This window comes from Heloderma suspectum, chromosome 2 (genome assembly GCF_057233095.1).
Source record: "Heloderma suspectum isolate Gila_16-S chromosome 2, 16-S_ref, whole genome shotgun sequence".
Classification (NCBI taxonomy): Eukaryota; Metazoa; Chordata; class Lepidosauria; order Squamata; family Helodermatidae; genus Heloderma; species Heloderma suspectum.
In genome coordinates this window covers 34,908,292-34,923,954 of record NC_139459.1, presented here as the reverse complement: position 1 = coordinate 34,923,954, position 15,663 = coordinate 34,908,292, and positions in this window count along the sequence as shown.

Below are 15,663 nucleotides of genomic sequence, written 5' to 3'. Positions count from 1 at the left end.
CACTTTCACGCATACGCAAATATGAACATTTTTGCAATTGACATTTTATTTCTCAAAAAATGGCAGCTGTGAAGCTCGACAAGGCTGCTGGGGTGAGTACAGGCCATTTGCCGAGTGTGGGCAGGGGGTGAGCCGGGGCAGGGGCTCGGTGAGCAGGGTTCAGTCAGGGGTGAGGGCAGGGGTGGTTCTGTCCGGATTCCTAGACAGAATCGGGTGCCTGCACCATCCCTACATAGAATCAATGGAGGTGTGGTCTGTATGACCAATGTTTTTCCTGCTTTATAGATGCCTTATTGTGCTTTCACTTTATTGCTAAAGTAGAAATGTCTGATATCCTGTCTTTAATGAACAGTCATAGGGCCAAACTACATGTTATGCTAATTATGTAGAGAGCTTCGGCTATTGGGCGGTATAGAAATGAAATGAATAAATAAATAAATATGTACTGTGTGTAGCTGAGGTTGGTACTTTGTTTTAACTGAGTGTAACTGTGCATGGTTCCAATTTGGATCAGGGGCAGCTTGCTCTGGGAGGGGAGGATTAAACCTCCCCCCATTTTTTCTGAACCCCCCCCCACACACATTTTCTTTTTTTTTAATGTCCCAGTTGGAATCCACTGGTCAGTGGCTGGAATTTCAAGTAAAAATGTGAGGGGAAGATTTCATCCTCCCCTTCTGGAGCATGCTGGTCCCAATCCGGACTGTGCACAGTTACACTATGGTAAAACAAAACAGAAGCCTCCACTATGCAATCAATGTAATGTGTAGTTTGGCTCTTATTGCTTGAAACAATTTTATTATTATTACATTTTTATCTCACCTTTTTTCCTCTTGAAAAGAACCCTAGGTGGCATACATAGCCCCCCTCCTCTCCATTTTATCCTCACAACAACCTTGTGAAGTAGGTTAGGATGACAGTCAGAGACTGGCCCAAAGTCACCCAGTGAGTTTCATGGCTGAGTCTGAGTGGGGACTAGAACCCAGATCTCCTGAGTCTAAGTCCAACACTCTAACCACTACACCACACTGGATCTCACACCATTGGGCTTTGAAAAGCCAAACACATATATTATAGGGTTCGCAGATTAGACTTTCTTGTCAGAAAACAAAATCCACTTCTGCCTTCTTTGCTTTTAAGATCCTTTCATATAACAAAAAATTTATGAAATAGATCTGCCAAGATTCCACATGTTTTTTTTTATTATTATAATAAAACCTGGCATTAACACTCTTCTGTTCTCTTTCAGTCGAACTCTCACCCAAGGCACCATCACTCCATACGTTGTTTTCTAATCAAAAGGGTCACCAAAGCAGTGACTCTGAACAGTGCAAATGTACAGCTATTTTCCCCCTCCTATCTGACAGCACATCTATAAATTGCTTAGACAGGCTGACAGGATACAGGGCTAATGACACATGAAACATGTGAAACCTTGGATGGATTATAAAGTCAAATTTCAAATCATCCCATAAGGGTTCAGATTAATTTGAAGCCAGCTGCCAGGCAGCAGAGCTTCCTGTTTGAGCTCTTGAGACAAAAGACCACAGAGGTCTTTATTCCATCTTGACAGAAAAATAAGGATTCTCTTTCCCCTCACCCCACTTTCCTTGTTTTCTCTCCTACTGGTACACTGTAGATGCAAAAGATCTTGGTCAAGAGAACGGGGGAAGTATAGCAGCATCAAAGGAGGCTCAGTCAGATAAATGGACATCTGTGACAGATAGCTCTTTGACGCTGGAGTCACTAAACCTTGCACGCCTTTCTCACGGGAATGATCTGCAACTATTACAGTATCTCTAATGCATCTACGAGCATGCAGTTTGAGAAGCATTCACAGTCTGAAACCAGATCACATTTTACAGTGAAAAGACTACGTCTTGAATGGCATGGAGATCCAGATTGCTTTTTTCTTATCACAATTCTTCAAGAGCATTAATCAGCTGTTTTATTTATTAAAGGTTCAGACATTAGCCTCAATGAATAGCTGTTCATTGTTTCCCTCCTGCATGGCCCAACCTTCTCACCAAAGGTCAGCTCTCGTTTTAAAACAAATCCTTAATGGCGTGATTAGGCATAACAGTCTCCAAAATTAAGTGGGGACATGTTTTATGTAGTCCATTTTTTTACTAGTGTGGTGAGCCTAAGAGCAATATGGGACACATTATTAGCCTAATACTCCTACATAAGAATATCGCCATATAAGAATAAGAATCCATAACAGACTTTTTCTGGATATATTTTACAACTGTCCCCTCTTCCAATGGGGAAGCATTTTAACAATAGATTCAATAAAATCACATTTTAAATAAATGTAAATACCACTTTTAAAATTAGGAAAATGGGAGGGGAAAGGAAATCTACAGTTAGGAACATAGAAAGCTGCCTTATACTGAGTCAGACCATAGTTTAGTTTAATTATATACCATTTTCCCCCAGTGGGCTGTGCCCCAAATGGCTCACAATGAACATAAACGTATTAAAAACATATCAAAGTGTGTGTGTGGGGTGGGGTGGGGGGGGAGAGAAATGGTAGGAGCTGACCTGATCTCCACCTCCCAGAGTAATGTGTGGATGAAAACACAGTTAGTCCTTGGATTTTGCATGCCTCTGAATTCTGTGATGCAGTTCTTAGGTGAATGCACCAGGACATTTTTCAAAATGCATATTTTAGGATTAAATACATTTAGAAATGTATGTTTTGAGAGAAAATACACTAAAAAGATATTCTTTAATTATGAATTGTTATGCAGAATTTTTTAGAAGATAACATAATAATTAATGTGGAACTGGGATGCAACGGATTGATGAATGAATGTGCAAAATTGACATGAACTGGAAACAGACTGATCCATCTATCCAGTTGTCCCTACCTGCAGATACCAAGGAATCTGAGACCTTTTCACACAAGGTAGTCAGGATCCTACTCTGGTCACTATACATTGGGAGATATCAAGCTGAGAAGGGCACCTGTTTCTGCTGCAGGCTCCAGAGTTGTCTCTCACGTCTTCTAGGCTTCAGTCCCAACTAAGAGTCCTGTGGGGTGGTCACAGTAGTGGTGGGATCAGAATAGGTACAGGGCCAAGAAGGACATCCCAAGAACTTAATCTTAGCCCAGATGAGCAGATAACATGGAGGAGGACAAGAATCTTTGAAATTATTTTTCCTTCTGGGATTAAGGCTCTGCAGAAGGGGGCATAAAACACTTTCAATGGACTTGGTGAACTTTCATGATGGATGCAATGTTTCTTCTGGATCTTTATGACAATGACAGTTGTGCTGTGCTTTGAAAACAAAATAGCTATTGCTAGTGAAAGCTATGACAATAATGACCCATAATCATATGAGCACATAAAAGATGGAACAGGAACTTGTGGTTTCTGCATGCATTCTTACCTTATTAATGAAAATATATGCATTTCCTTTAAAATTTCTTACACTGATATATATGTATGTACACACACACACACACACACACACACACCAATAAAAGGCCCAAGTGACCTTATTTCCTGGTCCCAAAGCTCTGACAAATACAGAAGACATGGTCTCAATGTCTTAAGGACGTGCCTCTGAACAGATTATTGATATTTCATCCCACAGCTCTCTTGGTGGGTATTGAGTATCAGCCGCCTCACAGGTTGGCGCCAACCTTCTTCTTCTGCACACCACAAACCAGAATTAATTGCAAATCAATCGAACAAAGTACAACTGATCAGTAAACCAATTAGTAATTTTAGCTGTTCATCCTGTCTTCATTTACTGAGGGGAAAGAGGTAGGAAGAGGGGCAGTGAAGTCTAGCTAGCAGCACTTAACATTTCTTCTCTGCCTTGCTAACAGTGTCCTTGTAAAACCAACACATTTTAAAGAGCTGTTCACCTAGATTTGAATGTCCCAGCAGCTCCACAGTTTTTTTAATCAACATTTCTGTTTCATACCTGATTATTTTTGGAAACAAATCCAAACTCAAATCAAAGCACATCTACTATTTTTTGATCTTCTGCACAAGGCTAGTGACTACACTTGTCAGGTAATATTGCTTCAAGTGAAATTCCATGGGAAAATTGAAGTTTTCTGCTGAGGTGAAACATCCAAGACTTTGGGCAGTATCCAGCTGGGCTGTTGTGCTTGCACAACTGACATAGCATTAGTGTAGGTCTCCAGTGCAATGCTAATGGCATAAGGACACAATCCTATGCATGTTTAGACAGAAAAAAAGTCCTACACCTCCCAGCATGGCTGAGGATGCTGGGAGTTGTAGGACGTTTTTCTGTCTAAACATGCATAGGATTGCATCCTAAGGTGGTGTGGCAGGTTTTCCAGGGAAACCCATTGCGCCAGATTATGCTCTTGGCATTGCACTAGAGGTTGCTTAGGCTAATGCTGCATCAATTGTGAAAGTGCAGTGGCTCCATTGGATACTTCCCATTCTGAGAGAAGCAAAAATAGTTTTGTGAAGACTAGCCAAATAGTAGGGGTGCACGAACCCCACTTACCTGGTCTTGCAGCTTTTCGCGGTGGGGGGGAGGCGCTTCGCTGCTCTCCCCCCAAAGTTCAGGCTGGGGGGGGGAGGCTTCCCGCCTCGCCCAGTCAAAATTCAGGCCGGGGAGGAGGCTTCCCACCTCGCCTGGCTGAAAGTCAGGCCGGGGAGGAGGCGCCTCGCCTTGCCCGGCCGTGAAATTAAAAGTTAAAAAAAAACACATGCCCCCGTGATAGGCTACGTGACGATTAACGTAGTCTATCATGGCTAGATCTGCAAAGTCAGCCGTGATAGGCTACGTAAATCGTCATGTAGCCTATCACGGGTAACTTTAAAAAAAAAGAAGCGCGTACGCAAATGGCGGCCCCCATAGGGAGCTGCCATTCGCGTTCCTTATTTGGTCGCTGTAGTCTACATAATCTTTACGTAGACTACAGCGACCAAATAAGGAACGGGAATGGCAGCTCCCTATGGGGGCCGCCATTATCCGTACGCGCTTTTTTTTTTTTAAAGTCACCCGTGATAGGCTACGTGACGATTTACGTAGCCTATCATGGCTGACTTTGCAAATCTAGCCGTGATAGGCTACGTTAATCGTCACGTAGCCTATCACGGGGGTGTTGTTTTTTTTTAGTTTTATTGGAATGGCGGCAGCGGCAGCCGGTCGAAAGATCGGCTGCCGCCCCCGCCCCTGACGAAGACCTGACGAACCACCGCCAGGACCCGCCGCCAGGAGGGACATTCGGGAAAGGTAAGTCCCGTCCCGGGGGGGGTGCGGGGTGCGGGGGGGGGTGCGGAGAATTTCTCCCCGAAACTTGTTCGGGGGGCCGAACACGTTGGCGCTCGGCCCCCCAAAGTTTCGGGGAGAAATTCTCCGCCAGCCCTACCAAATAGGACTAAACAACAGGAATAGGTGATCTGTCTATTTCTAGTCCATGCTACTTTCACATGTATCCACTCATACCTTAGTTATAACTAAGTCCTTGTAACATATGCCTGTGATGTTAATGCACGTGTTTGGGGTAAGACAGGGTTAAGAGAGGGGTAGGGAGTGTGTGAAAGGTGGGAGGGGCTTGTGTGTATGTGGGGATTCTGTGGTTATAAAAGAATGAACTGACAGTTAAAATTTAGATAGGGCCTTAGGGATTGAAGAACCTACCTCTAATGAGTGGGGTTTGGGGAACAGGATTTAGAAGGGCTAGAGTAGGTAGGTAGGTTAGGACCAAGCATAGATTGATTAATAAAAATATATGACTCTTCTTGTATTAATTTTTTATTTGTTTTGTTTTAACTATAAACTCTCACAGGTTGATTTGTTTTATTGCACTACCATTAGAAAATATATATCCTTTTTACTTCTCCTGTATTGGGTAGAGGGAACCAATTAGGAATCTTGGGCATCTCTTTAACTCTTTAAAAGGGGCTGACACTGTGTGTGTGTCAGTATGGACAACTGACCCAGGGGAGGCAGATGTCCTGAGTGGGTTTTCTTCTCAGTTTCACCAGGTAGAAGCTAGAAAAGGTAGAACCCAAGGGAAGAACATCATATCCTCCTACATTAATCTGTTATGTTTTTTTTAAACAAAAAAATCATATGAACATTCACATTTAAACATTTAAATAGTTATGCATAAACATAGCTGCTTTCAAATTATATATTTCTAAAATGTCTTTTCTCTCAAAATACACATTAAATTGTTTTTAATTTTAATTGTTTGGATTGAGAACTGAGTCAGAGCATTTGGGAAGTAGGAAATCCAGTGGATAGCTATGTTTCAATCCACACATTATTCTGGGAGGTGCAGATCAGGTCAGTTTAAAACAGAACACATGAAGAATAAATTCCTGAGCATCCCTGGGGGCAGATTTGAGTCAGGCCATAGCTAGAAATATTGTGGTGAGGGGGACTAAGTGTAAACTGGAAGAAGGATGTTAATTTATGCAAAAGAACAGAACCTCAAATCAAGTAGTTTACTTGTAGTTTTAAGCTGTTGTTTTGCTATTAAATATTAATAACAAAGTGTAACAGTTTAGAAGATAAAAACAAGTTCCTAGTAGGGGATGGATAGATTTGCAGTTTCACTTTCTCCCATGTTCATTGTGTTAAAATGTTAAGCTGTGGTGGACAGCTCAATGAAAATTTCACCCCAGTGTGGAGCTGCTGTGAAAAAGCAAATTCCATGTTAGGCATAATTATTAGGAAAGGAATTGAGAATAAAACTGCCAATATCATACTGCTCTTATACAAAACTATGGTGTGACCACACTTGGAATACTATGTACAGTTCTGGTCACCACACCTAAAAGAAGATATTGTAGGGCTGGAAAAAGTGCAGAAAGGGACAACTAGAATGATCAAGGGGCTGGAGCAACTCCCCTATGAGGGAAGGTTACAACAGCTGGGATTTAGCCTGGAAAAAAGGCAAGCAAGGGGAGACATGATTGACATGTACAAAATGTCAAAATTATGCACAATGTGGAGAATGTGGATAGGGAGACTTTTTTCTCTGGATGACAGGGTCATCCAGTGAATCTGATTGGTGGGAGATTCAGGACAGATAAAAGGAAGTACCTCTTCACACAGTACTTAGTTCAACTATGGAATTCGCTACCAAAAGATGTAGCGATGGCCACTGATTTGGATGGCTTTAAAAGGGGGGTTAGACAAATTCATGGAGGAAAAGGCTATTGATAGCTACTAGTCCTGATCGCTCTATGCTACCTCCAGTATCAGAGGCAGTATGCCTATGTACACCAGTTGCTGAGCAATATGGATGGGAGGGTGCTGTTGAACTCATGCCTTGCTTGTGGGTTTCCTGTGAACAGCTGTTGGCCACTGTGTGAACAGAATGCTGTACTAGATGGACCCTTGGTTAGGGATGGCGGAGAATTCCGCCATGGATTTCAGTGAGGCCAAATGCACTGGCATTCGGCCTCCCTAAATCCGTGGTGGAATGGCCTGCCCCTCCACCCCTCCCACGGATTCCCCCTGGGATGAAACTTACCTGGGGTGGATGTTCCGGACGGCGGGGCCTCCAGCGGTGGCTTCGGTGGCGGCAGCTGGTCTTTCGACAGGCTGCCGCGGCCACCACTTGCATTGCATTCTACGTAAGTCTTTATGTAGCCTATCACGGCAAGCCAATTAAAAAAAAAAACGGCATATGCAAATGGTGGCGGCTACGGTGGCCGCCATTTGCATTCTTTATTTTTCACCGTTTTAGCCTACTTAAATATTTATGTAGGCTAAAACGGCGAATAAAAAAGGAACGCAAATAGCGCCCACTGCGCTATTTGCGTTCCCCTTTTTTTTCTCACTGTAATAGTCTACATAAATATTTACATAGACTAAAACTGTGAAAAATAAGGAATGCAAATGGCGGCCGCTACAGTGGCTGCCATTTGCATCCGCACCAGCCAGTCCGCGGCCAGAAATCCGGCTGCGGACGGCCCTAGCTGGCTGCTCCGCAGAGCTGCTGCAGAGCAGAGCTGGCCATCGAGGATTCCGGGGGGGGAGGACCGGATCGCCTCCCCCATGTTGAGGATTCTGGGGGGAGGGACAGAGCGCCTCCCCCCCCTGCCACGAACACAATCGGTGAAAAGGTAAGTGACTTTCGTACATCCCTACCCTTGGTCTGATCCTGCAGGGCTCTTCTTATGTTCTTAAAGTTCTTTCCATCCAATCTATGAAGAAATTTGCAAATGCTGGTAAGTTCTTATCAAAAGGTGAAACTGAAAATACTCAATTTGCACTGGTTAAATTCAGCAGGTACTGGGGATGTCAGAGAATTTCGCCATGGACTCCAGTGAGACCAGATTCTTTAGAATCTGTCCCCCCGGAATCCGTGGTGGAACGGCTTCCCCACCCACCACCCCAAGGAATCCCCCTGGGATGGAGCTTATCTGGCTGCAGATGCGGTGGCGGCAGTGGCAGCTCCAGCAGCAGATGTGGCGGCGGCAGCTCCACCTGGTCTCCCAGCCAGCTGCTGCCAGGCTGCTGCAGCCACAAATGGCGGCCGTCGTAGCGGCCGCCATTTTTATCCTTGCAGGCAGCCGTGATAGGCTACGTAAGTATTTATATAGCCTATTACGGCAAAGAGCAGGGACACAAATGGTGGCCGCTACGCCATTTGTGCCCCTGCTCTTTGCTGTGATAGGCTATGTAAGTATTTCCATATCCTATCATGGTAAAGGCAGCCACGCAAGTGGCGTAAATACTTATGTAGCCTATCATGGCAAAGAGCAGGGGTGCAAATGGCATAGCAGCTGCCGTTTACGTCCCTGCTCTTTGCTGTGATAGGCTACGTAAATACTTAGGTAGCCTATCACGGCTGACTGCAAGGATGCAAATGGCGGCTGCTACAACCACCACCATTTGCGGCCGCAGCAGCCCGGACGCGACCGGAACTCCAACTGTGGCCGGCCCCGGCCAGGGGAGGATTCCGGGGGGAGTGACAGAGCACTTCCCCCCCACAGCAGATTGCCTGCCACGGAGCCTGGTAAGACTTTCGTACATCCCTAGCAGGTACATCTTTTCCCAGCATGGAGTACCATATTGTACCTGCTTGTGATGTAGCTGTTAAAGTTGAGGAGCCTGTCAAAAAAAAAAAAAATGGGGTGGCAACCTTAATTCAGCACCACAAACATGGCTGAATACACAGGGATTCAAACCCAGACTTTAAGAGCTAAGTGCTCAAAGCCTTCTCCCTGGATGGATAAATTGGTCAGCTTTGCTTTCTTCCACATTCAAGTTTTTTTTAAAAATCGCATGTTCTTTGCATTGCAGTTATGAAGAAATTTTAGGAAATTCTGATGAAACCTGAATCAAACTAAATTTTCAGCCAACCTGCATGCGTAGTGTCATTAATAGCTGTTGAGACTTTGAAGTCATCAACTAGAGTTCTGGAAGGATTAAGGTGGTTTGCATCTCACTGTGCAATTAGGTACATTACTACCTGCTCAGTTTTTTCTCTTATGTCTACTATGTAGTGGCACAAGTGTTGGACGTAGGCCACAAAAACCCAGGTTTACATCCCTCTTCAGCTACAAAGCTTCCTGGGTGACCTAGGGCCAATCACTGGCTCAGATTCAGAGATCCCATTGAAATGTACAAGTGTTAACACCCTAGTTCTAAGCAAATTCTCTTAGAGTGCAATCCTATACATGTCTATACTCCCAGCTAAGTGGGTATAGGATTGTAGGCACAGCAAGAGATTTCACTGGACTCATGTCTTGCATCCAGGGCTGGCACAAGTTATTTTGCGGCATAACAGTGCCTGAGATCAGTCAACTTATTTTGGCACCTGAAGCAAAAAATCTTACAAACACCTCTCCCACTCCCTGGTAGTAAAAATATAATAATAATAAGGATGTACGAAACACTTAACTGGTTCCAGTCGGGGCATCTGCTGGGGGGGGAGGTGCTCTATCCCCCCCCGGAATCCTCGACAGGGGAGGAGGCGATCCGGTCCTCCCTAGGGATGGACGAAAGGGACTTACCTTGTCCCGCAGCTTGCTTCGCGGTGGGGGGGAGGCGCTTCACTTCTCCCCCTCAAGTTCAGGCCGGGGGGGGAGGTGCCCTGCCTCGCCTGGCTGAAATTCAGGCTGGGGGGGGAGGCGCCCCACCTCGCTTGGCCAAAATTCAGGCCGGGGAGAAGCGCCCCGTCTCCCCGGCCGCGAAAGAAAAAGTGAAAAAAAAAAAACCATGATAGGCTACGTAATGATTTACGTAGCCTATCACGGCTAGATTTCCAAAGTCAGCCATGATAGGCTACGTAAATCATCATGTGACTTTGGGAAAAAAAGCGCGTAAGTAAATGGCGGCAACCCATGGGCGCCGCCATTTGCGTTCCTTATTTTCGCACATCTAGTCTACGTAAAGATTTATGTGGACTACGGCGAAAATAAGGGCAACACAAATAGCGTTCCCTTATTTTCGCCGTAGTCTACGTAAAACTTTACGTAGACTAGATGTGCCAACATAAGGAACGCAAATGGCGGTGCCCATGGGGCGCCGCCATTTGCGTACATGCTTTTTTTTCCCCCCCAAAGTCACCTGTGATAGGCTATGTGATGATTTACGTAGCTTATCACGGCTGACTTTGGAAATCTAGCCGTGATAGGATACGTAAATCATCATGTAGCCTATCACGGGTGTGGGTTTTTTTCTGTACTTTTTAATTTTGTAATGGCGGTGGCGGCAGCCGGTTGGGAAACCGTCTGCCACCCCCGCCTTCGCCGAAAGGCTGCCGGGACCCGCCGCCGGGAGGGACATTCGCCGAAGGTAAGTCCTATCCCGGGGGGGGCGGGGGGCCGGCGGAGAATTTCCCCAACACTTTCGGGGGGCCAAATGCATTGGCACTCGGCCTCCCGAAGATTCGTGGAGAAATTCTCCGCCATCCCTAGTCCTCCCCCCGGAATCCTGCTCTGCTCTTCTCTGCTGCAGCTCCGCGGAGCAGCCAGCCAGGGCCGTCCACAGCCAGACGTCCGGCTGCTGATGGGCTGCTGCGGATGCAAATGGCAGCCGCCGTAGTGTCCGCCATTTGTGTCCTTCCAGGCTGCCGTGATAGGCTACATAAGTATTTACGTAGCCTATCATGGCATGCCCTCCCCCGAAAACAAAAAACCGCGTACGCAAATGACGACGGCTACAGCGGCCGCCATTTGCGTTCCCTATTTTTCACCGTTCTAGCCGACGTAAATATTTATGTAGGCAATTATGGCTAAAAAAAAGGGAACTGCAAATAGTGTAGTGGGTGCTATTTGCATTTCTTTCTCTTTTTTTTTGCCGTAAAAGCCTATGTAAATATTTACGTAGGATAAAACGGCGAAAAAAAAAAGAACGCAAATAGTGCCCACTACGCTATTTGAGGTTCCCTTTTTTTCTGCCGTAATTGCCTACATAAATATTTACGTAGGCTAGAACGGCGGAAAATAGGGAATGCAAATGGCGGCTACCATAGCCGCCACCATTTGCGTACACTGGTGGTTTTTTTTTGGGGGGGGGTTAGCTGTGATCCTCCCTGTGAGGATGAGGAGTCCAGCAGGGCAGGCTCTGAGGTCTTCTTCACCCACCTCTCTCTTTTTCTGTCCTCTGTTATTTAGGGATGGCAGAAAATTCTGCCACGGATTCCAGTGAGGCTGGATTCTGGAGGATCCACCCCCCCGGAATTCGTGGCGGAACGGCCTCCTGCCCCCCCACCTCCCCTGCGGAATCCCCTGGGATGGGACTTACCTGGGGGAGATGCGGCGGATTTGGTGGCGGCGACAGTTCCAGTGGCGGCGGCTTGGCTGCAGCGGCGGCTGGTCTCCTGGCTGGCTGCGGCCAGGCTGCTGTGGCTGCCATTGCCATCCTTGCAGCTGTGATAGGCTACGTAAGAATTTACGTAGCCTATCACAGCTGCAAAGACGGCAATGGCGGCCGCAGCAGCCTGGCTGCGGCCAGCCAGGAGACCAGCCGCCGCCACAGCCGGAGCTGCCGCTGCCGGAACTGCCGCCACCACCGAATCCACTGCATCCGCCCCAGGAAAGTTCCATCTTGGGGGATTCTGCGGGGGGGGGGGGCTGGGGGGGCAGGAGGCCATTCCGCCACGGATTCCGGGGGGCTGGATTCTACAGAACCCGGCCTCACTGGAATCCGTGGCGGAATTTTCTGCCATCCCTAAATAATAATAAGGGACAGAAAAAGAGAGAGGTGGGTGAAGAAGACCTCAGAGCCCGCCCTGCTGGACTCCTCATCCTCACAGGGCCATCTGCCATCAACATCTCTGTGGGTGAGATTCCAGGAGAGAAAAAAAGGGGTAGATGAAAAAAACATCAGACATCGTCTCCTGTTCCAGTGAACTGTCGCTGCCCCTGGGGCCATCTTTCACCACCAGCCCTGTGGGAAGAATCCTGGTGATTTATTTTTTATTATGATTTATTTATTTGAGTTTGTTTATGGAGGGGATGGGCAAACTCACCTCATCCCGCCTTGCGCGCCACTTGAGTGAGCCCCGCCAGCAACCTGACCCTGCTCACTATGTGCAGCGAGCCACTGGGTGAGTCTCTGGGGGCACCTAGCTAGTGGCATGCAGCCTACCGTTCCCTCACTGAGCTGCCATTTTGTGTAAAAACAGCAGCTTGGCCTTTTATGGAAAGGCTGATTTTGTGCAAATATCAGCTGTAAAGAGGCCCATTTACAAAAGCAAAAAGACAGGCATAGATGGTCTAAATTATGCAAAATGGCAGCTCAAAAAGGGTTCAGGGATCCCTGCACTTGCCGGACTCAGCACATTCTGAGTCAAGCAAGTGCAGGGTAGGGATGTACGAAAGTCACTTACCTGTTTGCGGATTATGTTGATGGGGGGGGTATTCCGTCCCTCCCCCTGGAATCCTGGCCGGGGGGGGGAGGCGCTCCGTTCCTCCCCCCCCCGGAATTCTCCGAGGCCTGCTGTGTTCCGTGGCAGCTCTGCGGAGCAGCCAGCCAGGCCAGAGCCGTCCGCAGCCAGATTTCCATCCGCAGAGGGCTCTGGGTAAAAAAAAAAACGCGTATGCAAATGGCGGCGGCTACGGCCACCACCATTTGCGTTCCTTATTTTTGCCCTCTTAATCTACGTAAATATTTATGTAGACTATGATGGCGAAAATAAAGGGGAACGCAAATAGCGTAGCGGGCGCTATTTGCGTCCCTTTTTGATTCCTTGTTTTAGCCTACATAAATAGTTACGTAGGCTAAAATGTGATTTCCCATTTTAGCCTATGTAACTATTTACGTAGGCTAAAACAAGGAATCAAAAAGTGACTCAAATAGCGCCCGCTATGCTATTTGCGTTCCCCTTGATTTTCGCCGTCATAGTCTACGTAAATATTTACGTAGATTAAGAGGGCAAAAATAAGGAACGCAAATGGTGGCGGCCGTAGCCGCCTCCATTTGCGTACGCGGTTGTTGTTGTTTTTAACCCGCCCAGCCATGATAGGCTACGTAGAGATTTACATAGCCTATCACAGTGTGTGTGTTGTTTTTAACCTAGTCATGATAGGCTACGTAAATCTATATGTAGCCTATCACATCTTTCTTTCTTTCTTTTTCTTTCTTTCCTTTTTTTAAACCAGAGTGGAAATGGTGGCGGTGGCAGCCGGTTGGAAGACCGGCCGCTGCCGCCGCCACTGCCGGAGCTGCCGCCACCCAGAAGATCCGCCCCAGCTGAGTCTCGTCTTGGGGGGGGGATCCGCGGGGGGGGCGGGGGGGGCAGGCCGTTCCGCCACAGAGTTTGGGGGGCTGAATGCACTGGCATTCGGCCTCACCGTGATCCGTGGCAGAATTCTCTGCCATCCCTAGTGCAGGGATCCATGTACTGGCATCCAGGGGTGCTGAGCTGGTGAGAAATTGCCAAGCTTCAAGCCCAGACTGGACACCTGAGAGATACCTAGTTGATGGACAGTATCCAATGGTGACAGCCAGTGAGCAGCCAGCCCTGCCAATTTCATTGCCCAAATGGCACCCACTGCTTGTGTTTCCAGGGCCAACCCAAAATGCACGTTGCTGCAGTGGGGTGGGTTGGCAGAGCTCGCAGAAGGGAGCTCTGCCACTCTGCTTTGTTCCAGGAACATGTGTTTCTGCTCGATTTGGGCCTTGCCCCTGGAAATGGGAAATCTCCATTGCACAAAAGGTGGGCAATGCTTGCCCAATGGAACTGGCAGGGCTGGTGCTTGCAGAACGGAAGTGGTAGTGGGTCCTGCTTGAGGACGGCCTGCACTGGATACTACTGCCCAGTACTGTTTATTGTGATTATTTTTATGTTACTTGTAAGCTGCCTTGATAGGATTTGTATCCTGAAAGGTGGTATATACATAACTGCAATGAATAAGTCATGAACAAATCATAATCATAAAGGCTTAAATAACTAACCAATTAGTGCTCTTTTGTGACATCCCAAATCAGCTTGCCTGAGGTGGCTGTCCCACTCTGCCTAATGGTAGAGCTGGCCCTGCTTACATCCAAGTAAATGTGTTAGAGTTGATTCACACTTGCTGACAAATCATCTAAGCACATCAGAAGGGGTGGGGTTAGTGGGTTTCAGCCATGGCCCAAGTGTGTGTGTGTGTGTGTGTGTGTGTGTAAAGAGGCACATTTTACTGGAGCCTGAAAGTCTAGGTGGTCCCAGCACGGTCTGTAAACCCATTATGAAGAAAAGAGAGGCAAGACTGGGGGTATTGAATGGGACTAGGCAATGTGAACATATAAGTCCTGTCCTGGCTCACCAGGTTGCCAGTTTGTTTCTGGGCAAAAGTCAAAGGGCTGGATTTTACCTATAAAATCTTACATGGCTCAGGACCTAATACCCCAAGGACTGCCTCTCCCCATATGAACCTACCCGGTCTCTGAGGTCAGCTTCATTCGGCCTTCTCTGTGTGCCCTTTCTGAGAGAAGCTCAGGGGTTGGCAGTTTGGGAATGGGCCTTTCTATGATAGACCCACATTTATGGACTGCTATCCCCAAGGAAGCGTCCTGGTGCTGACAGTGTCACCTTTTGGGTGTCAGGAAGAGATGGACTTATTTTCCCAGGCATATGGATATTAGTTATTGTTGTGGGCCTCTTTTGTGATGTTCATTCTAGGCTTTGAGAGCAGTGGGGAAGATTTTGTGTATCGTGGATGAACACTTTTCATATTGTATTGTTTTTTTATTATGCTTTTATGGTGTTTGTTTTTATTTGTATTATTGTGCTGATTATGGTTTATATTGATTTTTTCTGGTATATTAATTATGGATTTCTGTATTTCTCTAATTCACCTCAAGACTACTTTTTGCAGTGGGAGCGATGCATAAATTTAATTATTTCAGGGGGTGGAAGGTGTTTATGATTTTCATCTCAGATATCGAATGTAATTTCTACTCATCGGTTTCTATTGCATTTCTTAGTCCAGTGCTCTACTGTCTATTATTTTAAGGCTTAATGTTTTTAACAGTCATTTTTTTAAAGCACATTTATGAACACTTCGATTATTCAAAATACATATCTATGACTGAAATTTTAGACATTCTCTGGACTATCAGTGTACTTTGCTTTTCATCACTAAGAAACCCAAGACACTCAAAATTGTAGGTAATAACTGATAAATAATATGCTCCTACTAATGAGTAAGTGGGGAAAAGTCCTTTAGCACGAAACAGTCTTCTGCTTACAGGCATAAAAGCTTGATGCCA